This window comes from Narcine bancroftii, chromosome 12, assembly GCF_036971445.1.
Source record: "Narcine bancroftii isolate sNarBan1 chromosome 12, sNarBan1.hap1, whole genome shotgun sequence".
NCBI lineage: Eukaryota > Metazoa > Chordata > Chondrichthyes > Torpediniformes > Narcinidae > Narcine > Narcine bancroftii.
The window spans coordinates 71,349,443-71,375,601 of record NC_091480.1 but is presented as its reverse complement, the minus strand read 5'-3'; the positions used below and the strand labels follow the sequence as shown (position 1 = coordinate 71,375,601).

Here is a 26,159-nt window from a genome sequence, read left to right as displayed (position 1 = left end):
AATTCAGCAAGTCAAACAGTGACCTTTATGTAGCAAAGATAAAGAAGCATAATGAACCATCAGTGACAAGTGGAGTTCTGCAAGGATCTGTTCTGGAACCCCTGCTCTTTGTGATTTTTATAAATGACCAAGATGAAGGGGCAGAAGAATGGGTCATTGTTTGCAGATGATGTGGAGTTTGGATGGTGCTGAAGGTTGTAGGTTACAAAAGGAGTTAGGTAGGATGCGGAGTTGGGCCAAAAAGTGGTAGTTGGAGTTCAATCCGGATAAGTATGAGGTGATGCATTTTGGAAGGACAAACCTGAAGGCTGAGTACAGGGCTAATGGTCATTTATTTAAGAGCGTGGATGAACAGAGGGACTTAGGGGTCCAAATCCATACATCCTACAAGGTCACCGCACAGGTGGAAAGGATCGTTAAGAAGGCCTATGGGATGTTGGGCTTCTTTAATAGGGGGATTGAGTTAGAGTCGAGAGGTCACGTTGCAACTCTGATGAGACTGCTCTTGGAGTATTGTGTTCAGTTCTGGTCATCTCATTATTGGAAGGATGTGGAAGCTATGGCAAGGGTACAGAGGAGATTTATCAGGATGTAATCTGAATTGGAAAATAAGTCTTATGAGGCAAGGTAGGCTGAGCTGGGACTTTTATCTTTGGAGCGTAGAAGGATGAGAGGAGACAATAAAGGACCACAAGATTATGAGAGCATAGGGTGGACAGTCAGCGCCTTTTGCCCAGGTCATGAATAGCAAACACTAGAGGACATGTGTAGAAAGTGAAGTGATGGAAGTTTAGGGGAGACATCAAGGGTAGGTTTTAAACAGAGAGTGTGGGTGCCTGGAATGCCTTGCCAGGGATGGTGGTGGAGGTTGAAACATTGGGGGCGTTTAAGAGAAAGGCACATGAATGGAAGAATAGAGGGTTACAGGGTAGGGAGCGTTTAGTACTTTTTTTAAGGAATATATGGGTTAGCACAACATCAAGGGCTGAAGGGCCTATGTTGTGCTGTAGTGTTCTATGGCCTATTTCAGGCTTGAGCTCTTCATCAAGGTAAGATACCTTGCCTGAAATGTTAGTTATGTTTCTTTATCTTTGCTATATAAAGTTACACTGTTTGGCCTGCTGAATTTCTCCGGTGTTTTTAACCTGTTAACTTGGATGTCTTTGGGATGCAGGAGCAAACCAAAGTTATAATATGAAGAATCTGCAAACTTTACACAGCGCCAGTGATAGTCATGGACTAGAGCAAGCTGCTTGACCAGTGAAGCCCAACTCTTTTGGTTTTTCTCCTCCCCAAGCCAAACATCCAATACCATTGTCAATCACCATTGGTCTCTGTGATGATGTAATGGGGAGGGGGCATATTATACTGACTGCTTGTTGTTTTCAAATGTGCAGCTGATGTCTTGCGAACAGTGTGTTCTGTGGCATATCATAATGGGTCCTGAGGAGATTCACTGCATTCTGGTAGACGGCTGTCTCTCTGTCCACGGAGTAGGGCACCTCTCCGAGGAGGGCCACAAGATGGTCTATTTTAACATTGTTCACTCGCATGCCTGCTTCAAAACACAGGAGCCAGTGGTGAAACATTTCTCCAGCTCGGGTGGCATCTTGATCTATCTCGAGTCTTCCAGGTTTCAGGGAAGTATCCATGATTGTTCGTCTGTTAGTAAAATTGATATGCCATAGACAAGGATCAGTCGAGTATCATTCCAAAACTGGGCTTTTATTAACCGACGAAAAGCCACCTCTAAACTGGCCAGTGGGAAAAAGTTCTCCAACTGTTATACCAGTAGGGAGGAGTATCTCTACAGCCATAGCCAATAGCAAGCAGTCAGTATAATACACCTCCTCCCCATTACATCATCACAGTCTCCAACTGAAAAATTGGCTTGAATTAGGAAATAAGTGAGGAATGAAAATCATAGGGGACAAAACTCAACATTACTTCCTTTGCCATGTGCTGTAACCCAGAAGGACTACGTGCCTCGGGAATTTAATAAACAGCTGAAGGTGTGAAATACAGGAAAGGAATATTTTTGTTTATATAGTGCCATTCATGCCCTCAGAGCATATCAAAACACTTTACACTCAGTTTAACACTTTTGAACTGGAGGAAGAGGAATCCTAACTTTCACATAGTGAAAAGTGAGGGAAAACTGGGAAATAAAACTTAAATCTGTCAGTTATGTAGGGAGAAATACATGACCCAGAGAGTTTTTAAATAGATGAATTTTTTAAAAAATTTTTTAAAAACAAGGGACAGATTAAAGCAAAGGAAATGATGTAGCCTAATCAAAATAAGGCGGAGAAAATTAACAAAAATGTTTAAGATGTTATATTGGCAATGAATGGGTTGTGGGAAAATTAAGTAGAGGAACTGGATCCAATTACAGGAAAGTTGAGACCATGTCGTCACAGCAATAAAAATGGAAAATGCATGAACAGAAATCTGCCCACAAACCAGGAAAGGATGGAAAATAAACAGGAGATATTGTCAAAGTGGAAATATCAATAAAGGAAGGGGTACATGCAGGAATAATTGAGAGTGATGGGGAAGGAGTAAAAACAAGTTTGGGATTCATTATTTTAATAAGTGCTTAATGCACATTGCAAGTGAATTACAAATACAAAACTGAGGAGGAAATCTGCAGTAAGATTGAGCAGAACCTTTTTTAAAAAAAATAATATATAGTGTTTCAAGAGACTTTAATGTATTTGCTTAGGTTTGAGTAACTGTTATAAAAGGTTGAGTCAAATTTGGGAAGAATTTAGATGGGTGAAATTGTGAGCTGCGGCCACAGAACATTCAGTGAATCCTCAACTAGAAAACGAAAAGCTTACTAGGTAAACCAAGGCAAGGGAATAAAGCTGCTCTAAAAATCAATGCCATGCTAGGTGTTGCCACAAATGATGAAGAATATAAAGCCAAGAGCCAATGCTGGATATAGTGCGCAGCGATGAGTGCCTTGCTTTGCGAATGATTTACAGAAGATTTAACTGCAGATCCATTTGGATGTTTCACATGTTCATATTTTGTTAGAACGCAGGACGAGGCCAGTCATCCCCTTGAGTCTATACCAGCTGTCAGAGCATTCTCACTTGATTCCCTGTAATTTTTTTTCTGTCACATGCCCATCATCACAGATACACTGTTCCATTCATCCTAGGGATAATTTACAGTAACCAATTAACCTACCAACCAATAAATCTTTTGGAGGTGGGAAGAAACAGGGGCACTGTGCCATTCTTTCTTCAAATGCAGAAATATTAATATTCATGTCAAATCATAGCACCAAGAGGAAACCCATGTGGTCGTGGAGGGAATGTACCTGAGAGTTGAATAGAATTGGAGTTCTTGGGGCTTTGAGGCAACTCCGCTAACTGCTCTTTCATGCTGGTTGAAGTTTCAGAATAAGGGATACAAATGAAAGATTCAGTTCAGAACAGTAAGAATGAACTTGTTACAAGACCATAATCTTCTGTTGGGGTAGGCATCTCTTGAATAGACTTCACATTGGTAACTTCCATTTCAGTGTTCAAAGGAAAGGCATTACAAATTATAAGAACAGGGTAAATATTTGTGATCAGAATTGTTTGAATAAGTTGTTACATGGTGTAGTGTGGATTGTGGAGGGTCTCGTGATCTCTCTAGAACCTAGTTGGAAGTCGGATTTCCTGCCAATCAAGGTTGGACGCTGCCCACACATTAGTGCACACCTGACCATTGCCCCCTTTAATCACCTAGTGATTACCTGGGCCAAACCCTCCATCTTACTGTATTATGAAGTTCACCACGTGCAGTAGCTTTCTCTCTCTTTGCTCTTCAGTCCTGAGATGAACCCTGTTCCACTCCAGGTTGCAAACTGTGGACATTGCTGGAGGAGTCATTGGTAAGGTGTGCACTACATAGAGATCGGGGCTGTTAGATAGCATTGGAACCATGCTCACGTTAGACAAGGAATGGTGGGTATTGTATTTATAATTTTTGGTTGTTATAATTCTGTACACAGTTCCTAGTATCGATTGTGTTAAGTCCAATGCAACTGGGTGGTACTGTGCTAGTAAGTCTGTACACAGTTGCTAGTATTCATAGTGTTAAGTCCGATGTGACTGCAATGTACTGTGTTTGAGTGTAAGCAGTTGCCATTTAGGCCAATTCAGTCAGCTCAAAAGTTGAAATGTAAAGGTAGAGAAACTCCGCCAAAATGCATAATCACCTACTTTCTGAATGTGCTGAGGCGGTCTCTGAGCTGCATATTCCAACCCCCTCTCCGAGAGGGATAATCTCTGCAGCGCAGCCCTCCGCCGATTGATTTGAATGGGCAGCTGCACAAAGTGAGACTGTTTTGGGGCGGGCACATGACCTCCATGGGGCTCCGGAGGGCACTACGGGGCATCTCTCCTTTGCATGGGAGGCCAAAGCAGCCTTTTAGGGCTGCAGTTCCCATTTTTCCATCTGCTCTGTAGCCAGTCTCAAGGTGGAGGCACAACATGAAATGGCCTTTTGGTAGCGTTGAGTCCAATGTGACTGATTATACTGTGTTTTGTGATTAAAGGCCCTTTCAGATAGGGCAAAAGTCCAAATGTAAAGGCGGAGAACCTCTGCCAAAACACACAACCATGTACCTCTCTGAATGTGCGGAGGCTGTCTCCGAGCCGTATATTCCAACCCCTCTCCGAGAGGGATAATCTCCGCAGCGCAGCGCTCCACTGATCAATCTGAATGTACAGCTGCACTAAACAGCTGTTTAGGGGTGGGTTGATGATGCCATCAGCCGACGACCCATCTCCCCATTCATCCCTCTCCTCCAAGTCCGAGGTGGCGGGACAGCGGGAGCTTTCGGCGGGGTCTGGCGGGTGCTGTCAGTGCAGGGCAGCGGAGGCTTTCAGCAGGGGCTGTTGGGGCTGGCAGGGCAGCAAGAGTCATTGGGGGTGACCAGCTTGGGCTGGGACAGCCACACTGGGCTGCTTTGATCTTTTGAGCCTCAGAGAGCGGCCCAAAACGTGGCAGAGCAATGGCCATCTTCCCTACCCATACTCCCCCATGCAGCTGGAACTGTTCTTGGAACCACAGAGCAGTTCCAGCAGCCTGGAAGATTATGGGTAGGGAAGACGACCATTGCCCTGTCACGTATTTATGATGGGTGGCGCTACGGCACCAGTTGCCCTGCCTCCGTCGGATCCGGAGGGCGCTATGAGGTGCCTCTGGATATGAATGGGATGCTGGAGCAGTCTTTTAGAACTGCTGTCTGAAGGTAAGTTCTTAGTTTTCCTTCCATTCCTGTAGCTGGCCTCATGGCCTTAAGAGTACTAGTGTGTGTTATCCCTGTGGTGAGCCCCCTTACGTATGTTTTAATAAAGGTCCTTACTGTGTTCAGCCTGACTTGTTGCTCTTTGAACCCACCAAACTTTTCCTTCCTACACAATGTGGTCTATCATATTTTTGTGTGCTAGTCTTTTTTTATAGATTAAATCCATTGTTTTATTTTCACTGTAAAATTGTTGATTTATAATTAATTTTAAATGTCATTTTTGAATAATGATGAGAAAAATTTAAAAAACACTCTTTTATTTTGAAGTCTGTTATGTTGCAGCAAGATGCTCCTTGTTCAAGCTGTGAAAATGCTTTCCAAGTGGAGGTTGTTGGATTCTTGTGTAATTGACTTCTTTGGATGAATGGAATGGATGCAATCAGGTAGGTTACTTGATAGAAAGTTTCCAAGGGAAAATAGTGCTTGAAAAATGAATTCCTTGTTTCTGGTAAATGAACATAAATTTGGTTGTTTTCTAGGCTGTGTGAAAAAACCACTTAGTATTATTCTTCCAATGTTGGTGACAAATTGTTCTGTTATTGTGGAATTGGCATGAAGTGATGGTCATGAAATAATTGAAATCTTAAAGGTCTGTGTGACAGATTATGTTGTATTTTATATTGTATGTTTTAAAGGAGATAAATTTGGGCAGGTTTTTTAGTGTAGGTCACATACAAACACTTCAAAACAGATATTTAAAATACTGGAGGTCTGCTCAAGCCAGACAGGCCAGCTCTGTGTGCCTTTGCAAAAGCTTTTGGAGTGCCCAAGGGACTTCATTAATGGATTATCATTTTGAAAAGCAACAGATGAAAGAACTCGGAGGATTAGGTTCGGAGCCGCAGTCTGTCTGAGTGCGGTTTGCTGTTCAAAGAGGGTCATGTGGTTATGCAAGCAGAGGGAGTCAAACAGGCTTTTGTGTGTGTGTGTTGGCAAACTTGTGGAAAACCCCAATTTTGAAGACAGGTTGTGAGTTCTTAGTTCAGCCTGGTCAAAGCCCTTGTGGTCCACACAAGAGGAGAGGACTGGCTGCATAATGTTTCACTTGAAATAAGAAACAAAAAGGAACTCTGTGGTGACCTGAAAGAAAGAGGTTCTCATCTGGAAAACCCTGATGGGACAAGTTTCTTCAGCAAGACATTGATGTGGCTGATTAGAAGGGATCAGTTTGTGTTGAGCAAACAACAAATCTCTGTCTGAAAACCAACAAGAACCTTCCTAAGCGGTAACCATTTACCTTTCAAGCACCAAAACCTGGTGAACTTCATAAATGTTAAATTCTGTGCACAGTATAAGAATTGCTTGCAACCAGTGAACTTGGAGGAGTGGGAAGTGAGATTGGACTGTGAATTAAAGAACTTTTCTAAACTTACTCACACATGTTAATGGTAATAAATTGGAGTTTGATCCTGTTTTCAAGTTTAAAGATAATTAAAAGCAACTTTTGTTTTAGTAACCATTTGTCTTGGTGAATTTCTATTGCTGCTGGGTTTTGGGGTCCTCTGGGCTTGTAACATCTGGAATAAAGTTGTATGTAAAATTTGTTTTATAAAATACATATTTGCTTCATTAATTTCATGCATCAAAGACAAAATGCCAGTGACTAAATAACAATGTTCCTTTATTGGGGAGTGGAGATGGTTACTATGGGTGAGGCAGAGGGAAAAAATAATGAACAGGCGACAGGAAAGATTAGATGACTGCCAATGCAAGAGAATCTTTAAGAATATACCTTAACTAGGGCTCAACAAAAATAAATCACCTTCAAACAACAACATATATTCATTGAGGTGGTTTGGCTGTAGATCAGATAAGTACAAGGGAGTAAATATAAAATTAAGATCAATGTTGTGATTGAAACATTATTACAGAGACATACTGACAGTATCCATTTTTCTGGAAAGCAGTCCTTTTAAATTGGTATAGCACAAAGGATAAATGAAAATTAAATGGGAAGAAATTGAATGTAATTATTTTATAAAAATTATATTAGAGTGGAAGTTCAATCCTTCACAGGACAATCAAATCCTTTATGCCCTCCAAGGTGATTCCTTGACATTGACAGTTTCTGTGACTGTCAATCTGTCTTTTAACTGAAACCAGGATAACTCACTGATGTAATCACAGCAGCAAAGGGAATCACCTGTTAAACCAATAAAGATTCGGTGAATTTGAGGGAGCCTTGATTTCCATCACCAGAAACAAGGACGGAAGTGGTTCTCATCCAGTGACAATTGGGTTCTAATTGTTTCAAGCTACAATAAATAATTTGAATGTACAGCAAATAAAAATTAACCTTGCAACATCCCATCTACCTACTTGGTCTCCTCTGCATCTTGGTTTCTATCTACGTTGAGGACAATAACATCTATTTTGTGTTGATTTCAGGGATGTTGCATGGATATTCTGTATAAGTTGATGTAAAGAATTTTGATTGTTTGAAAAAAAACCTCGGGAGCTAAAAACACTGGAGAGTTTTACAATTACCTCTCCATTTCTATAACATATTTAAAATTTGAACAATAAATAATTAAGAAGTACATTAAAATCCCTGGTATCCAGCACTGATGGCGATCGGATAAGTCTATTTTCCAGTTGCTTGAGATTGCGGGATGTGTGACTGGCGCCAGGTTTCAACTTCCATATTTTTTACCAATTTATTTCCCGCAATTCTTTTGCTGGTTTGTTTAAGGCTGCTGGTTGCTTGAATTCCAGATAATAGGCATTTTACTATACTAATCAATTTTAAAAATCTGAATTTGTCATTTTTAAAATATTTCATGGAGTTTTCCTGCATTGGGTGAATTAAAATAATGATGGTCATTGTCTTTTCATTTGATTAACTTTAATTAGGTTACATGTAAGGAGCATGCTTGGTAATTAATGCATATTGAATTTTTTTTCAACCCATTTTCTCAAGTGCCATTTCTATTTAAATGTTTAATTAAGTGGTATGTAATAAAAAGGTTTTTTTTGGTCTTTGTTCTGATAGATAAAATTAAAGTTGCGTGCTTTGCTAGTGTGGGAAGACAATGGGTTTTAAAACACTGATTCTAATCCACACTGACGTCTCAGCTGCTTGTTAGTATTCTCTTCTGAATGGTAAGAAAGAGAACAATTTCACTTTAGTCTTAGCTTTACCTCAATCAGGTTTTCTTTAATTGAATCCAGTTGTACTGACTTCAGGGAAAGTGTTTTAGAAAATAAAGTATTGTATAGCAGAATGATGCCAAATATGTCATTGTGTGATGCATTTTGGGGTGCACGGACCTACAATGGAACAAGCTTGTAATTGTGCCTCAGCCAGATTCTTGACAAAAGCTCACTGTTGGCGTTGTTTGTTCTGGCTCACACAAAATGAAGCTGCAGGTCTTGTTATACACATTGGGGATTGATTTTTGTCATGCTGCGGAGCTTTCCCAACTTTCAAATTACAGTGTAGCTAGATTTTAACTAGTAAGTATTGGTGGAGTATTGAAATGTTTAAAGTTTCTTTATGCTGTGAAATTAAGCAAGTGGCTCTGAAAACAAAATTGAAGCTTTGCAATGGGAGAAGATGAGAGTTAATGGTTAGAATGTAGTGAAAACAGGGGCTTTACCCCATACTTAACCCCTAAACTATTGAGGACCAGTAAGTCTCAGGTTTCATTCTTGATCTGGACTGAGTTGACCTCAGTTAAAATGAAAGCTGAAGAATTATAATTGGTTTGAGTTTAGGGAGGCAAGACTTAAAATTGGGTTTCAATTCCTGATCAGCGCACACTCCAGTTGGAAGGCACCTTTTGTCAGTGCAAGATCCATTCAAGAGTGTGATTCTCTAGGAAAGAAACAAATCTGGAGGTTGATGTTCTTCAGTGTGTATATCTTCTGCTTGCCAGAAACGGGTGAGAAGAGAGTATGACCTGGGTGGTATGAGTCCTGCAATATTTTAGCAATTTTCCTGAGACAACGTGAGGCATAGACAAAATTGATGGAGGGGACATTGGTTTTTCTATATCTGTGGAGTCTGCATATTTTCCTTTAACTGTAAGGGTTTTTTTTCTCCAGGCTCTCTGATTTACTTCCATATACCAAAGATATTTGATTTGATAGGTTAATTGGCCACTAAGTTTCCCCTGGTGTGCAGAGGACTAATAAGGGAATTGATGTGAATGTGGTGAGAGTAAAAGACGATTAGTACAGCATTCAAATAAATGGGTGCTTGATGGTTAGCGTAGGCTTTAGGGACAGTTTTTATGCACCATGACATGATATTAAGCATTGCACGTGGGAATGAGAAGCATATATTCTTGAATACTGAGGCCAACCTCCTATCCAGTGCTTGAAGAATTTGTGAGCAGTGGTATGTTGCCCTGTTACAGCTGCTGTAATGGAACTGCTGCCCCGGTGCAGACTTGCAGAGAATGGGGAGACAGTGCTCCTCTGTAGGGTTCTACCACCCAGTCAAACTGCCTGGACTTTAAATGGCCTGTTACAGGATCTGACGATGGTATATTTTAAAATCCTGCGACTGTGGGGTCCAAGCCCAAGATGGCAACATCTTTGATTGGCAAGAGCCTCGTGGGGTTGCAGCCTCCAAGGAAGCAGAGGGCTGTCGCAGGGCACCAGAAAGCGGGGAGAATGCCCCCTGTCTGCAAAGTTGAAGCAGAAGAGATGACCCATGGGACAGCGACCACTGTGGCTGACGAGTGAGGGGCTCTGTGGCTGAAGAACGCACAGGTGGCAGGCTCTTGGTGACTCGAGACGAGGAACCCACACTGGCTATAGGCTGCTGGTGACTGCAGTCAAAGGATTCACACCAGACTGCTGGAGACTGGCTCGAGACTGGCTGACGGGGATACCAGGTATTGGAACTGGGATATGGGAGAGAGCACAGAGGATGCTGGAGGCTTCCTGATTGTAACATTTGGGATCTGGAGCTGAGCTTAGGTTGCTGATAGTTTGGACTGGAGTCTGTGTGGCAGGGAGAGCACTGGAGGTAAATCCACAGACACTTGGTGACTCTGGGGCACTCTCTTTCATTTCTCTTTCTCTAACTAAAGCAAATTTCGTGTAACATTACAGCTATTTTATTACATGACCATGAAGGCATTTGAATGATGTTTGTCATCTGTTAGTAATTTGGATGAGGATGTACATGGTGTGATTAGTATGTTTGCCTAATGACACCAAAATTGGTGATCTGCTGGACAGGAAGAAGGATCAAGATTAACTGAGAAAGTGAGCAAAGGAACAGCAGATGGAACTCAGCTCAGACAAATGTGAAGTGATTCATTTTGGGAAGTTGTTGTTTGTCCTTCGTAGTCGAAGATGACCATGGCTTCAAAATCAAATGCGCGTTGGGTTTAGGTCGTGACTTGCGCTTGACTTGGATTAAAGTGAGGGAGAGTTGCGCAGGTCATCAGCCTCACTTTCTCGTCCCGGCCTACCTGGACCCGGTGGCAAGACATAGTTGAGATGGCTGGAGACAGGTCAGGATGCAGTGGATGGCCAGCAGTGTTCTCTGTGTGTCTCCCTGTGATCCCTTAGCGCTCTACGAAGCATTGCTGATTTCTGCCCGTTGAACCAGTGATGGTTTCTACCATACAGTCCGCCGAATCCAGGCTTCACACGCTAGGTAGACAAGCCCGGAGTGTTTTGATCCACGGCAGTTTTTGCGGCGTGCTCGCAAGCCTCCCCACCCATTGTTGGGCATCCTCGTCTGCCTTTGCAGCCATTGGGAGATGTCTCCTCTTCCACCTGCTCCGCCGTTGGGATGATCACCTAGTGGTGTACTAATGACACCACCCCCTCGCTTGTTTTCGCCCGCTAGCTGAAGCAGTTTCCAGGGTGTGGCACGAGGAGCCAACAAGTGAGCGATTTAGGAGATGAGTGAGGTCCAGTTATGCCTACCATCCCCACCTTAGTGAGGAACAGCTATCGGCAAAAAAGGTACTCCCTCTCCTCAGAAGTTGAACAATGCAGGTTATGCACCATGAATGACAGGACACTGGAGAGTATTGTAGAATGGAAAGAGTTCTCCAAGAACATAGTTCCCTGAAAGTGGTGACAGAGGTAGACAAGGTGGTGAAGGAGGAATATGGGGCATGTTTCCTTCATTAACTATAGCACAGAGTGCAAGAGTTGGAATGTCATGTTAAAACTGTACAAGATGTTGATGAGACTGTAGCGGGCTGAGAGACCATGCAGTTAGATGGACTGAATCACCGCCCCAGTCATCTGGCGCAAGATGGCGCGGGCCCCCTTCCCTTCCAAGGAGAAGCCCGCAGTTGGCGACACGTTGCTCGGGGGACGATGCCACTTCCTGGTGACGCGCTGGTGGACAGGTAGTGACACCACAACGCGCTGATGTCACTCCCTAAGCCCAGCACCCCCTCACAGGATGTGGGCAGTCCCCTCGAGCAGCACGAGGAATTCAAAATAAAGTTCAGTTACTGGTTCACCCTTGTGATGTGTGGACGTCTCTCATTTCAGTAGCGCTGCCGTAAGCAGCCGCTACAGTGGTGACCCTGACGGTTCCAACGTCTTTGGAACCCACCTCGAACGTGACAAAATGCAGGATGCTGCTACCACTACAGTTACAACGACTGCAACCAATGCTGTGGGCGTGCCTTTTGCCGCCCTTCTGGGCAAATCAGCCAGGAATTGGTTACAACTGGCTGAGTCACAGTTCCATGTCAGAGGCATTGTCTTGGAGAACACCAAGTTCTGGCACCTTGTCAGCGACCTGGACACTGCTACCGCAGCAAAAGTAAGCTCCTTCGTGGAAAATCCTCTTATGGAGCATAAGTACGAACAATTTTGGTGTTTCCTCCTCAATTTCCTGGAACTCAGCCAGCACGAGCACGCCATCCGCATCCTGAATATGTGAGGCCTGGGCAATAGGAACCCCTTTCGGCTCATGCACAGAATTAGCAGACGGACACACAAACTGTTTCCTGTTCAAGCCCCTGTTCCTCTCCAAGCTACTGGTGTACGTTTCCTCTGCAATATCTGACATGGATTCCAACACCCCACACCTGGTAGCCAAGGAAGCAGACAGACTTTTTCACACCCCGCAGCAGAGCTCAATACACGTGCAACCAATCTACGCCATCGGCGTTGCCAATTCAGTCCCCCGTCAGGCCCTCCAGCCGTAGCCACGGCCCAACCGCAACGTAACAAATGATTAGACAAGCAGAGCGATTACTGTTTCTACCACCGCAGATGGGGCCAAAACGCCTGGCGGTGTGTCCGTCCATGCTCGTATCCCAATGCCAAGTTGAGCATCGTGATGGGAAAATAAGTGGCCTCGGTGGTTGGCACACCTAAAGGCCTACTCTACCTCGGGGGCCAGCGAGCAAAGAGGGATTTCCTAGTCAACACGAGCGCAGAGATAAGCCTCATTCCCGCTGACTTATTTCGAACTCAAACACAATCGCAAGGGCCTTCCCCTACAGACAGCCAACATTTCCTCCATTCCAAGCTTTGGCACCCGTCTGGTCACAATCCACGCCGCGAACATGGTTTTCCATTGGAAGTGTACAATTGCATCTGTGGGGCAAGCCCTACTCGGAACAGATTTCCTCTGGGCACACAAGCTCCTGGTGGACATGAACAGATGCTGTTTGGTCAATGCTACCACGTTCCAGTCATGCCCCCTTATTCTACAGCAATGTTCCTTTCTACCATTAGGAATCCACGCTCTGGACTGTAGCGAATATGCCCGCCTACTGGCAAACTTCCATGATGCTAAACCAGCACATGGTGTGGAGCACCACATCGAGACCACCAAGCCTCCAGTGTATATGCAGGCACGGCGCCTCCCGCAGGACAAACCCCTCCAATCTAAGTCCAAGATCACTGCCGTGGAAGATTTGAGTATCATCTGGCGTTCAAGCAGCCCCTGGGCATCCCCATTCCACGTGGTCCAGAAGAACTCCAGCGGTGACTGGAGCAAATTCAACACATTTGTTGGGTTCTTAATTTGTTTGATGCATGTGATCTCCAACTCCCATTTTTTTTTTTTCAGACATTCTCATTTTTGTTTCGGTTTGAGATATCCTCTTTGTTCTTTCCATAATTAGATTAAAATACATTTTCATGGATAAAAATAGTTTTGCATCCTTTTTATCAGGCTTGTGTTTAACTTTTTCTTATTGACTGGAACTGTAAGGGCATATTCCTTATTGGGCATACTGTTTCATGGTTTGAAATAAAGTTTTGTAATGAAATTATAATAGTAGTACAAAAATACAGTTTTGTATTTTGTTAAAAGCCCATACGCAGGTCAGTAAATTTCAAGTAAAGCTGTTTACTTCAGTGGTGTTTCTAATCACATTGTTTCTCAGTTACTTTGGCCCAAATATGCCTGCAATATGTGTTTTTATTACTATGGGCTTTTCAAAAAATAGATGAGGGGGAAATTATTATGGGTATGTGAGTATTGGGTTAGATCAAATGATTAGGGTCAAGTTTAGGGCAATTCATTAGAACGTAAGTTTGATTTTTGAATATGGGGAAAACTGGATTCGAATTTTTTTTGACTATTCAGAATAAGTGTATGATTCACTTTGAAAACCAGGCGATGTGTGAAGGTCACCACCACATAAAACCATTTCCAGTATCAATCTTTTGTTTCATTGCCTAGCCAGTCAGATAAATACATTAAAAATTTGTGTACTCTCTTTTAAATTGTCCTTCAAATTGCATTTTCTTGAATTTTGTAATATTTATCAGTCACCTAAAGCCACAGAATTGGATTATAAGTGAACAAGCCCTGTCTAATGGCCACATGAATGCAGGAATTTGCAAGACGTGTGAGAGACTGGTCTATTTTTAATATTTATGTTCTTTTCTTAAATTTTATACCACACAAGGGATACAAACTGACCACCAAATTCACTTACCATTTAACCAGTTAATAGCCAGTATGACAAATAATTAAAGCTTCTTCTGGCGGCATTGCATTTATATTTAATTAAATTAGTTGATTGATAGTTTTTTTTTTAATTGGGACTGTGGGAGCGATGCTCCCTCTTAATAACAGAAAAGAATCTGGTTATCAGGTGAGAAGTACTCTTGGATTGCTGTATTTGGCACAGATATGCCTATATCCCACATCTTCATCCTGCCTTTTCCAAGCTTCCTTCCAGTTCATCTGGAGATCTAAGGCGGAATAGGTTCAGTGGGTGGCCATGTACAAGTCACTTGTGAACTGAGGCAAGGGCATAGCCACTGTGGCCCTTACCCTGATGGCTTGCTTCGTGCGTGGCTGCGTGGAACCAAGCTACGAGGACACCTATGTACTAGGGCTCTACTTGTTCCAGGTGTTGCGAAAGATAGGCCTGGCCCCATTGCCACACAATGTCACAGCCAGTTGGACTTTGCCACACCACCTATCTATCCATTATGAAAAAAAAAAATTCCCAGGAAAACACCTTTAATCACAAGTCCCTCAGGCACTGGTTCCACAGAACATCCTGCAGGCATTGCGAGATAAGGACAAGGAGTGATCTTCTGAGCAGACTGTCTTGATTGGGGTGAGAGGAGCCCTTCCGATCAGAACTTTCCTGCGCTGATGGAATATCATCCCCAATGCACGTTGCCCTAAAGACGACTGTGATGGGGCAGAGACAGTCACCTACCTCTTGCACACTGTGGATTTGCTCAGAGTGGGTGGAGAAGGATGCAATGTTCATCCTAGCAGCAGCATTATAGAGGACTCTGATTTATGGGCTAAGATTGGTAGGAAATCCTCTCAAACTATTTATGGAGGAAGAACCTTGGGTGAGGCACATTAGTGTCAATGGTGCTGTAAATGGTTAATACTGCAAGGAACAATAACAATGTACAAATATGACACCATGAATGTTAATAGATTTTGCACTGTTTTTCTTTGTGTGTGTGTATATATATGAACAGGACACTATGAATTTGAAATTGTATGTATATTTATTGAATAAATTTTATTTTGGCATTTCATAAAGGTTAAGACTATAGTAGAGCTTAATTATCGTTTTACTTGATTCTGTTTCATTTTGGTAGGATTGTCAGTTTGCTAATGGGAAAGCCCCACCCAATGAATTGTGAAAATTGCCAGTCAATGCAAGTCTGAGAGCGATTGTCAGGCAGAATGAAAGGGGGGGATAAGGACAATAATTGGGAGGCAGGAATGTGTAGAGGAGATGTGGATGTAGGCAATGGGCTCACGTAAATTATTCCTGTAGGTGGATAGCAGAAGAATCGGGTGGAGAGAATAGATGGGTAGAGGAATGGGATTGCTGTGGCAGCTAGTGTAGAAATGATGAACAGAATGAAAATATGAGATCCTGGGTTAAATATAGTCAGACAATTAATTGGGAAAGTGGCAGGGATCCAGAAATTGGGAATCAGCCAACTAGACCATTAGTGGAGGGAACTAGGAGATATTTTCTTCTTCCTTATTCTCTGCTGGCCATAAGGTGGTTTTACCTTCTCATGCCTTATGCCCATTCTTAATCTGTTTAGAATATTAATGTTTGAGCAATGACTCTTGCCCTTGCTCACTATCCACACAAACTTCTCACTATGGTCATGTGGAAAAAGCGAGCAGAACGGAATGGAAATGCCCTGACCACTGTCCCTTCTAGGTCAGCACAGAATGGAAATTTGAGTTTGAAAGCATCCGCTTTTTATTACTCTGCAATTCCCTGTAGAAATAGACTGTGCTGGGCCACAGCAGATTAATCTTTTATGCATTATGCAAACTGAAGACATTCAGGAGGCCTGTTATGGACTATTTCTATTCTACTCGTGGTGGAGACCATAACTTACAAATGAATTACCAGTTCAGCCCATTTGTGTGATATAAATCCTATCCCGTGAATGTTGAAAATGGATACTCTATGAAAGTGCAATTCAATATCACTCCTGGCCAATCCAAAGTGACATTTTACTGCATCATTCAGCCAAATCATCTGCTGAGATGTATTAATTTTAATGAAATATTTTCAGTGTTGGTTTTATAATAAGCGAGGAAAGTCCCTAATTTAATCTATAGGCCATATTAAAAGACGTTTTTCTAAAAAAAAATCGGTTTTTTTATTGGCAGTTTTATTTTCTGTCTGAGTATAAAGGTTAATAGTTACTTTGATTTGGATGTTTGAAGTGTGAAGGGTCTGAAGATGAATGAATATGTACAAAAACCCATATAAGGCTTTATTTGCACAGCAGAAATAAATCTATTTTTATAGTGCTTGAGTTAATTCGGAATGAGGCCTACACAATGTGCTGTATCCAGTGGATAAATGTCTAGAATACAGACATTGGGAATGAGAAGGCTGATATTGGGGTGGAAATTATATCCAGCCATCATCCACCCACACTTGTCTCTAACCCTGGCGCTAGAGACTGTACCTCTATTTGGTGGATGCTTTCTACTTCCATGCTAGCCTGATTTCTCAATCAAGAGGTTCATAACAGGTCCTTGATAAATGCTGTCATGGTGGGGGTGTGGGTTACAGGCAGAGTGATGCTCATAAAATAGCTGGCAAAACTATGGTAGCAGACAAAGCCATGGCCCAACTTAGCTGTCAAAATCTGTAAGTTTCTCTATCTCTCTGTTCAGAGCATTCATATACATTATAAATCAATGTTTTAAAAAATCATTTTAAAATATCAAATATACCCAAAATCAAATAAAAATGTTTCAGTAGTCTGAAAGAATTAAAGGATATATTTAACCACAACTTGCCTCTAACTTCCTATGGATACTGCATGACCAGCCGAGTTTCTCCAGAAAGTTTGTCTAACCCCATTCAAAGACAACCCAAATAGAAGCCCCACAACAACGCCAATCCCCACAACAGACTCCCTGGGCCAGACGTGATAAATTACAGGGACACCCTAACACAGACCCAACCTCACCAAAAAACACGCCCAATAACCCTTAACCCTAACTAACCCTAACACCACACAAACTGTAAAACCCCACAGCGGACCCTTTAATGAATGATACAGAAACCCACCGGAGAAGATACAAGGCCAACAGAGGCTAGAAACAGACACAGTGTAATGAAAACATGGGCCAGCACAAAGTGGTAGTTCAGAGTGACACAGAACCCCAGAGAGGGGAAACAAGTGAACACAAGGGGGACGATTAACCCGCTGCCCGCATATTGACTTCCTATGGATACTGCATGACCTGCTGAGTTTCTCCAGAAAGTTTGTGTGCTGCATTTTACCTCTAACTCACTCAGCCATTAAAAATGGAAATGTTTTACAGCTGCAGGTCCAGGCCATTTCCAACAAAGGCCATAGAAATGTTGTGCTTACTGCTGGATTCCACAAGGAATCCAATACCAGACTGTATATTTATGTAAGATAATAAACAACTGATATTAGCTCAGGAACTTGAATATCCAGTATATTTAAGAAGCTCAACACCATACAGGACCTAACAAGCTGCTTGATGGGAACTCCATTCACAATCATTCACTCCATCCACCATTCCTAACAGTAGCAGAAGTTGTATTTTTTCAAATTTAAATTTGGACATAACAGCATGGTAACAGGCCCTTCCGGCCCACGAGCCTGTGCTGTCCAATTACACCCCCGGTAAGTTTTGAATGGTGGGAAGAAACGGGAGCACCTAGAAGAAGCCCACGCAGACACGGGGGTAACTTAAAAACTTCTCACAGACAGCGCTGGAGTCGAATCCGAGTCGCTGGTGCTGAAACAGCATTGCATTGACTGTGCTGCCGATAGGTTGGTCCAGTCTGCAGCACACTATCCTGACTTGGAAATATATGATTATTCCTTCACTGTTGCTGGGCCAAAATCCTGGAAAATCCCTCCCGAAGAGCAGTGTGGGGATACCCACACCTCAAGGCCTGCAGCAGTTCAAGAAGGCAGGTCATCAGCACCTTTGCCGCAATTAGGGTTAGGCAACTAAATGCTCAGTCTCCTGAGCACATATCTCTCGAATGAATTGAAAAAAAAATATTTGTAAGCAAATCCAAAGTTGCGTGAGTTACTCAGAGGAATGTTGGAAATTTGACAGGTAAACACAGCAATTTTCTGCAGCACTAATTATTAGGCCCTTTTATAGTGGGGGGGGGGGAAGCAATTGTAAATACAGATTTTCTGTACTTCTGTACTTCTCTAAAAGGTCTGAACTTGCTCTATCTTCCATCCTCCTGGGGTTGGGGAGGTGGGGGGTTGGACTCAGAACCCCTTTTTATGCTGAAACCCCACATTATAACAAGCTCAAGTTGGGAAAAAAAAAGGCGAATTTACCTTTTATGGTGACAACCTATAATGCGGATCTCCCGGTGCCTTTATGCAGAGCTGAGTCGGGAGCCAGCTTCCAGAGCTGAGGGAGGTGGAGCAAGTGATGCAGTGGCACCACCCGTCACCATGACCTCAAACATACACACTGAGAAGGGCAATAAAGAGCAGTAGTGGAGATCTGTGCAAGCAGTCTTAGGACTCAGGCAGATCTCCTGCACAACGTAATTGCCTCGATTAACCATGTGGGTTTTTTAAAATTTGCGCTACTGGGTCATGGGGTGATGGTGTCATCAACCCTCCCCTTTGGAGCCGCGTTCAACAGCATTCCTATTATGGAGGAGGTGGAGCGACTTCACTCCACCTCTGAGTCTACCCCCCTAGGCATTTGGAAGCTGGAGCAAGCTCAACCAGTCAATCCTCCTTCAGATCTTTTGTGGAGGTAAGTGAAGTAATTTAAAGACAGGGAATATCTGTCTTTACAAATTGCTTTTTTTTCCATTATAAAAGGGCCTAGAGGTGGAGCGAAGTTGCTCCACCTCCTCTAAAAGGATTACCGCTGAATGTGACACGATGACACCGTCAGCCCGCGACCCAAGAGAGTGAATTTTTTTTAAAAACCCATATGGTTAATAGAGGCGATTATGTTGCACCAGAGATCTACCTGAGTCCTAAGACTGCTTGCACAGATCTCCACTAGTGCTTCTACCTGCTCTTCAGCCGCCATTTTCAGTATAGGCTGCTTTCTCTTCCCAGCACATATGTTTGAGGTCACGGTGGCAGGTGGCGCTACTGCACCACTCACCCCAACTCCTTCAATTTTGGAAGGCAGCTCGCGATTCACCCCTGCATAAGCACACCTCACGATCTGTATTTTTGGTCATAAGCATAAAAGGTAAATTTGCCTTTTTGTAAAAACTTGAGCAGGCGATTATGCGCCTTTTGTGTATAAAAACCCCTACTCTAGTACAACAGCCACAAAAGCATTTTGGGAAAGGGTGCCTTTGAATAGGTTGGAAAAAAGCTCTTACTGAGTTAAATGCTCTAAATGCTCCAACTCTGTCGCACATTGATGCTTAATGCAAAGCCCTGACCGTCTTTTGGAATTCCACTTAATTTAAACAGACCTTTTGCTATTTATGATCTGAGTATGCGTGACCTCCATTAAGCACAACCTTCCCATGCCATTTGTTAATTAAATGCAGGCCTCTTGACATCTTTAAGAGGTAATCAATTTTTATGGTTTGCATTAATGTACCTATTTAATAATTGATGTTAATTTCAATGCAGAATGAGGTGAGGCAAGCTAATTTTACACTGAGGTGTAGATTGTGAAGGAGAAAAGAGAGTACTGAAATGAGCTTTGTTTAGTTTGATAAGTGATTCTCCCTGTTGTGGGACTGTATGTGGAGGATGAAAATTTCAGCAGGTGAAATATTGCTTTTCATGTAATGATTAGTGGCCAGGGTCTAAAGTTATTGCTTTAAGGACAGGAGAAAAATTGATTATATGTAGCATTTTCTCTTTGTTTGCCGCCATGTTAATCAGAGTACTCCACACATTTTCACGGTGTTCCAGACTGACCGAGGAAAAGGCATGCCTGACTGGGAATGAAAATAGATGCTCCCTTATCGGTTTTCGTACTGGTGACCTTTATGAAAAGCACGAATGTGAAGGTTATATTGAGACTGGTGCTTCAGATATGAGCTGCCATGTTGTATTTGTTTGCATTTTTTATTAATTTTCACTTTTATCTTAGATTTCTACCACCTGATCTCCCTCCAACAATTATACCCCAAAAATTCATTCTCCATTACTGCATATATTTGGCTTTTGAATACGATCTCCAAAAGCTGAGACTGTTTGTCCCTGACAGTGTTTTTCTTCCTGTCTGAGCATAGCTGGGCATTTAGGCAGGCTTTTTAGTTGTGCAAAATCCGTTTTAAAGGCTCAAGATTCTCTTTAACCAATTACCATACTTCAAAAAGTGCAGATATAACTTGATGTTGATGAAGTGATCTTCCTCAACTCCCTCATCCAAGGCACTCAGACTAACTGCAATGCCCAACTAAAATCATCTATCTTGAACTAAATCTAGGTCTACTTTTGATAAGAGTCTATCAGCAGTACATTTCTGTGGTGCAGTCGTTTCAAGAGGCCAACGTTATAACCCATATATCATTGATCAATTGACCCAGTAATATACCAATGGCCCTATAACTGGGGTAGAGCTGTCTTTGTTGTGGTAGAGCAACTTCATCATCATTGTAATGGTCCATGTCAGTTGAAAGCAATTCCATATTACAGTGATAGCCCCAGGGACAGGAACTTAATTCCTTTGGTTTATGATTATCGCTGCAAAGAAAGAAAATGATAGGAATATTATAGGTTTAACATGCTACTGCTATAAATCAGGATATTGGTAATGCTGTGATATCAATTTTTAATAAACCTTTTGCTTGAACCATTTTTCAGTTTAGCTTCCATTGTTCTCAGAACATGCACAGTGGAACAGAGCTTTAATGCACTGCAAAAGCTCAAATTTAAAATCCCTTTATGAAGAAGTAATATTATCTTGTGAACTATACATATAAATTTCTTTGTAGGGTAAATGGGAAAAATCATCCATCTGTGTTGGTACCTCTATTATGACTGTGTTGAAAAAATTATGTGATGGTCAATTGTGTTGTGAATTGTAAAATAATGAGACGCACAATCTTTCTTTGGCACTCCATGGAATTGAAGTTGTTCAGGTACAGAGGGCATGGGTTGAAGGAAAAGCTTTTCAAACAAGCAAACTACCTTGTCAGATATTTCATGGCAATTATACTGTGTTGTACTGTTGTTCAGCACTCCTGTAGAACTGAATTCAGGGATTGTGTCTGATAGTTCTGACTTCCAATGGTGCTGCCAGTATTCCTTTGCTGTTAAATTTGGATTTTTTTTGCACTGCCAGGTTTATTTGGCAGCAAGAAACGTACAATATTTAGTTATTTCTGTTTTCTGTGTGCAGTTAGCATTTGTAATCTGTCCAACTCATGGCTGTTAAAGGAACTTTGTGTGTGTGTGTGTGCACTACTAGTTCAAGTATATTGTCATCTCGTTGTACATTTACAACCCGACAAAACTGCGTATCTCCGGAACATAGTGCACACAAACTGACTAATGTACATTCTACACACAAATGACATAGATATCCAAAATAAATGTATATAAAAATAATTAACTGGTCTCTAGAATTGTTCAACAATCTCACTGCTGGGGCGTGGCCACGCGAAGGTCATGTTTTGGTTGAGCTCTCCGTGAAGAGTACTAAATAGATGCTCAAAACTTGAAAATCCAGCACGAAGAAGCTAAAGCAACCAAGAACAAAGATTAAAGAAGCCTATTCAACTGGGAACATTGGGTGAGTCCAAAAGAGAGCAGTGCAAAAATGGCGACAGGACCAGCAGAACCAGGTAAAACTGGGGAGTCAGGGCAAGAATTGAGCATCATCCTGGAAAAAATTGAGAATTTGAATAATTGATTCATAAATATTGAAACAGTGAGATATGACGGAGAAAATGTCCAAAATAAAAGAGATCATTGAAGACCTGATGGATAGAATGAGTCAAGCAGAGTGTGAATTGACGAAAACACATGAAAAACTTGAGGCTTTGGGGGGGTAGGGTTGGGGGTGGGGGGGGAAGCCAAAGAATGGGAGATGGATAAATAAGGACTGTGTGACAAAATTGACCATATGGAGAACTTTAGTCAATAGAACAATGTCCGAATTATTGGATTAAGGAAGGAATCGAGGAAAGAGGCACGGTGAACCTTTTTCAAAAGTGAATCACACAAGTGTTTGAACACAAATTTGGAGAAAAACTCCATATTGAGGGAGCTTGCTGAACATTCGGACCCAGAAGAGCCAGAGACAAAGACCATTTCTGAAGAGACTTTTAAGCTACTGAGAACGGGAGATAATTCTGGGACTGCATATGATTAAGCAGAATAATGGGCCACCCAAAGTTAGTCATGAAAAGCTACTTTTTTTTCAAGACTTCAGCCTGAACTTGATTAAACAAAGAAATGAATTTGAAAATGTGAAATGACAACTGCGTGCTATAAACTTGAAATACTCAATGATATATCCTGCGGCTTTGGGGGTTGAAGTAGCGGAAGGGAACTGGCGATTTTTCAAGACCAAGAACGAGGTGGAAGACTTTCTGCGAAGTTTGTAAAAAAAAAAAGATTAAAGTTGCTGAGGGAGAAGATGGTGAAAATATTTATAATAGAACTTAGTAAAAGTTGTATATTTTTATTTTTGTAAATTCGTCTTGTATTTATTGTTTAAAAGTAATGGATAGAAATGCTCACGGAGAGCTCCGTAAAAGGAAAATAAAATCTGGGAAAAGTGGTAGCAGGGTGGAGACTCCATTCTAAGGGGGAGAATGGCACCTGGAAAGGAGTAGCAAAAAAGATAGCGTTAAAAGGAGGGGTTCTTCCTCGAGAGACTCTGTGGGAATTTTTTGCAGGAATTCAGGTTCTTCTTCCTCGAGAGATACTGTGGGCTTGTTTAGCAGGATTTCGGGTTCTTCTTCCTCGAGAGATTCCATGGGATTTTTTCACAGGATTTTGGGGCAGTACGTATATGTCACCATCGAGGAAGGGACATCATGTGTTTTTCTTAAAGGGGAAGGATCACTTTACTATTTAAAAAGTCAAAGAGCTTTTACTGTTTAAAAATATTGTTTTAAAGAAGATTATGGATAGAACATTAAAATTTATTAGTATTAATGTTAATGGATTTTTCGGGACAGTGAAGAGAAGCGGGTTTGGTACACCTAAAGAAATTAAAGGCAGATATAGTCTTTTTACAAGAAACACATCTTAACAAATTGGAACATGTAAAATTAAAAAGAGGATGGGTGGGACAAGTAATATTGTCTTCATTTGGATCAAAACCAAGAGGTGTAGTGATTCTAATTAAGAAAAATAGACCAATAATAATAATAAAAGAGACATTAACTGATCAAGCTGGATTATTATGAAGTCTTTATGATGGATATCTTTTTTAAAACCACAGGTGAAAGACAAAATATATTGATTGGAGGAGATTTCAATTTTTGTTGAGATCCAATACTGGTAAATCAGCAAGAACAATAACAAGGGCGAAGCTGCAAACATTTATGAAGGATTTGAATTTAATTGATATATGGAAGCGGCTCAACCCCTTAGAAAGAGACTATTCGTTCTACTCAAGGGTACATGGTTCACATCCAAGGATTGACCAATTTTTTTAATGTCTTCCCAGTTACAAAGTAGAGTGGTGAAAACGGAGTATTCGGCAAGACTTTTATCAGACCACTCGCCGTTAACTATTACGATAATGGAAAAGCTAGAAAGCATGTGTAGATGGCATCTTAATGCTACATTATTAAAGAGGAAGGATTTTTGTGAATTTATTAAGAGACAGATAGAAATATTTTGTGAAAACAATCTTCCACTGACAACAGTTTTCTAATATGGGATACATTTAAAGCTTATTTGAGGGTACAAATGATCTCTTACACTAAAAGCCTTGAGAGAAAATATGCAAGAGATTTAGAAAGTCCAGAGAAGGATATAACAAAATTAGAAAAAGGATATCAGATATGAGGAACACAAGAAAAGTATAGAATATTAGAGAAGAAAGAGTTATGATATAATGAACCAAATGTATAGAAAAAACGATATTAAAAACTGAACAAAAATATTATGAACTAGGAAAACAGGTACACAAAGTGTTATCTTGGCAGGTTAAAGCAGAGGAGTCACCCAGAATGATAAATGCCATAGAAACAGAAGCTGATACTTTAACATATTAATCAAAAAGAAATAAATAATATGTTTAGACAATTCTATATTAAACTATATAAATCAGAATTAGTAGGAGATGAAAACGAGATGGAAGAATTTTAAACAAATGTTAAACTATCGAAACTAGAAGAGAGAGAAAAAGATGATTTAGATGCTCCTTTTACAAGGGAAGAAATAGAGAAAGCCCTGGGTACTTTACAAAGCTAATAAGTCCCCAGGGGAAGATGGTTCCCTCCTGAGTTCTATAGACAATTTAAAGATTTGTTGAAGCCTCTGTTGATGGGCTTGCCTTGCACCCGGAGCTCTCACAGTCAGATCTGCCGCGGACTTGCCCACGACTCCACGAACCACTTCACGTGTTGCATGGATGAGCCACCACTATGTATATATTTATATCTATGTATTTTGAAATTGGAAAATTTTGATCTGTATATTTATGGGGAAAAAAGACAAAAATAAAATATTTTTTAAAAGCCCGTCTCACTGCCTGTGGGAAGAAGCTCTTGCCCAGCCTGGCAGTCCTGGTTTGTATGCTCCTGTATCTCTTCCTTGAAAATAGTGTCTTAAAGATACTGCAGGTTGGATGGTATGGGTCCTCAATGATTCTCTGAGTTCTCTTTAAGTACCTCTTCCTGTCGATATTGTCAAAAGAGGGAAGAGAGACCCCAGTGATCTTCTCAGCAGTTTTAATCCCCTCCATCTAACCTCTGATCTGATGCTTTGCAGCTACCATACTATAAGGGACACTCTCTATTGTGCTCCTGTCGAATGTTAGGGTGGTGACAGATAGCCTTGCCCCCCACTACCTCCTCAGGAAATGGAGGTGCTACTTCACCTTCCTGACAAGTGAGGAAGTGTTGGGGGTCGAGGAGATGTCATCTTTTACTTGGGATTAAGGCTGACTTGGTTCCACTGTTTTTATAGGTTCTGAATGAAATAATGTGCAAACTGTAGATCTTTTCGCAAATGTGATGAGTAGTTTGTGCGGTGGTGCACACTTGTGTAAAGTTTCTGTGTGTTCCCATTGCGTGGCCCCAAGATTCTCAGTACCATCCTGAACATCCTTCAAGTTGGGAAGCTGATTTGATTTCTCTTTGTCAGTTTCCTTCCATTTCCCTCCCTGACCCCCACTGGCATAGTGTACCGACACATTGTCGTGAGCCTGGACGTGAAAGTATTTTAGTTATCTGGCGGGATTTCTCCCATAGATTCTTGGCCATAAAAAGTCAGCAGGATGGCAGAGTCCTGTCATCTGTTAATTTCTCTGACTCTGTAAGATCACGGAAACACCCACATTGAGGAGCAAACTAGTGAAAGAGGCAAGAACAAGATTTTTAGTAATCCAATACAGCAAGTCCTTGATTAACATTTCAGTTTTTTGGATTGTAAGTGGACTTTAGCAAAGGAACAATAACTAGATTCTTTTCCTGGGCTGAGGCCTTGGTAAGGCAGTTGGCCTGGAGACTGAAGAGGTCAAAAAATCAGAGGGCCTGACTTCTTAATTCATTACTCATCTTGAATTTCTTTTGTGGTCTATCTGGGATAAGGTGAACCTGCCTGTGCTGTTTTCACAGTTTTCCGGACTACACAGTTAATGTCTGCAGGCCCGCTGTTAGGGGGAAATAGCTTTTCCTGCCGTTATAGATTTCTTGAATTGAAGGACTTCTTCCAGTCAGATAGCAAGAACGATTAGACTGCAAGATGTCACATTGACAATGCTCCATGCTCATCAAATGATAAAAAAGTAAACAGCCTC

General features: G+C 41.6%; 1 protein-coding gene across 3 annotated transcripts in view; it reads left to right on the top strand.

Moving 5' to 3' along the window:
* The window catches only part of raraa (retinoic acid receptor, alpha a), a 657,787-nt gene that overhangs the window by 152,992 nt on the left and 478,636 nt on the right, over positions 1-26,159 (top strand). For all 3 annotated transcript variants that reach the window (XM_069906794.1, XM_069906796.1, XM_069906797.1), the window contains one exon: positions 5,597-5,697. The gene's annotated coding sequence lies outside the window, so the exon portion shown is untranslated. The remainder of the gene's footprint in view (positions 1-5,596; positions 5,698-26,159) is intronic.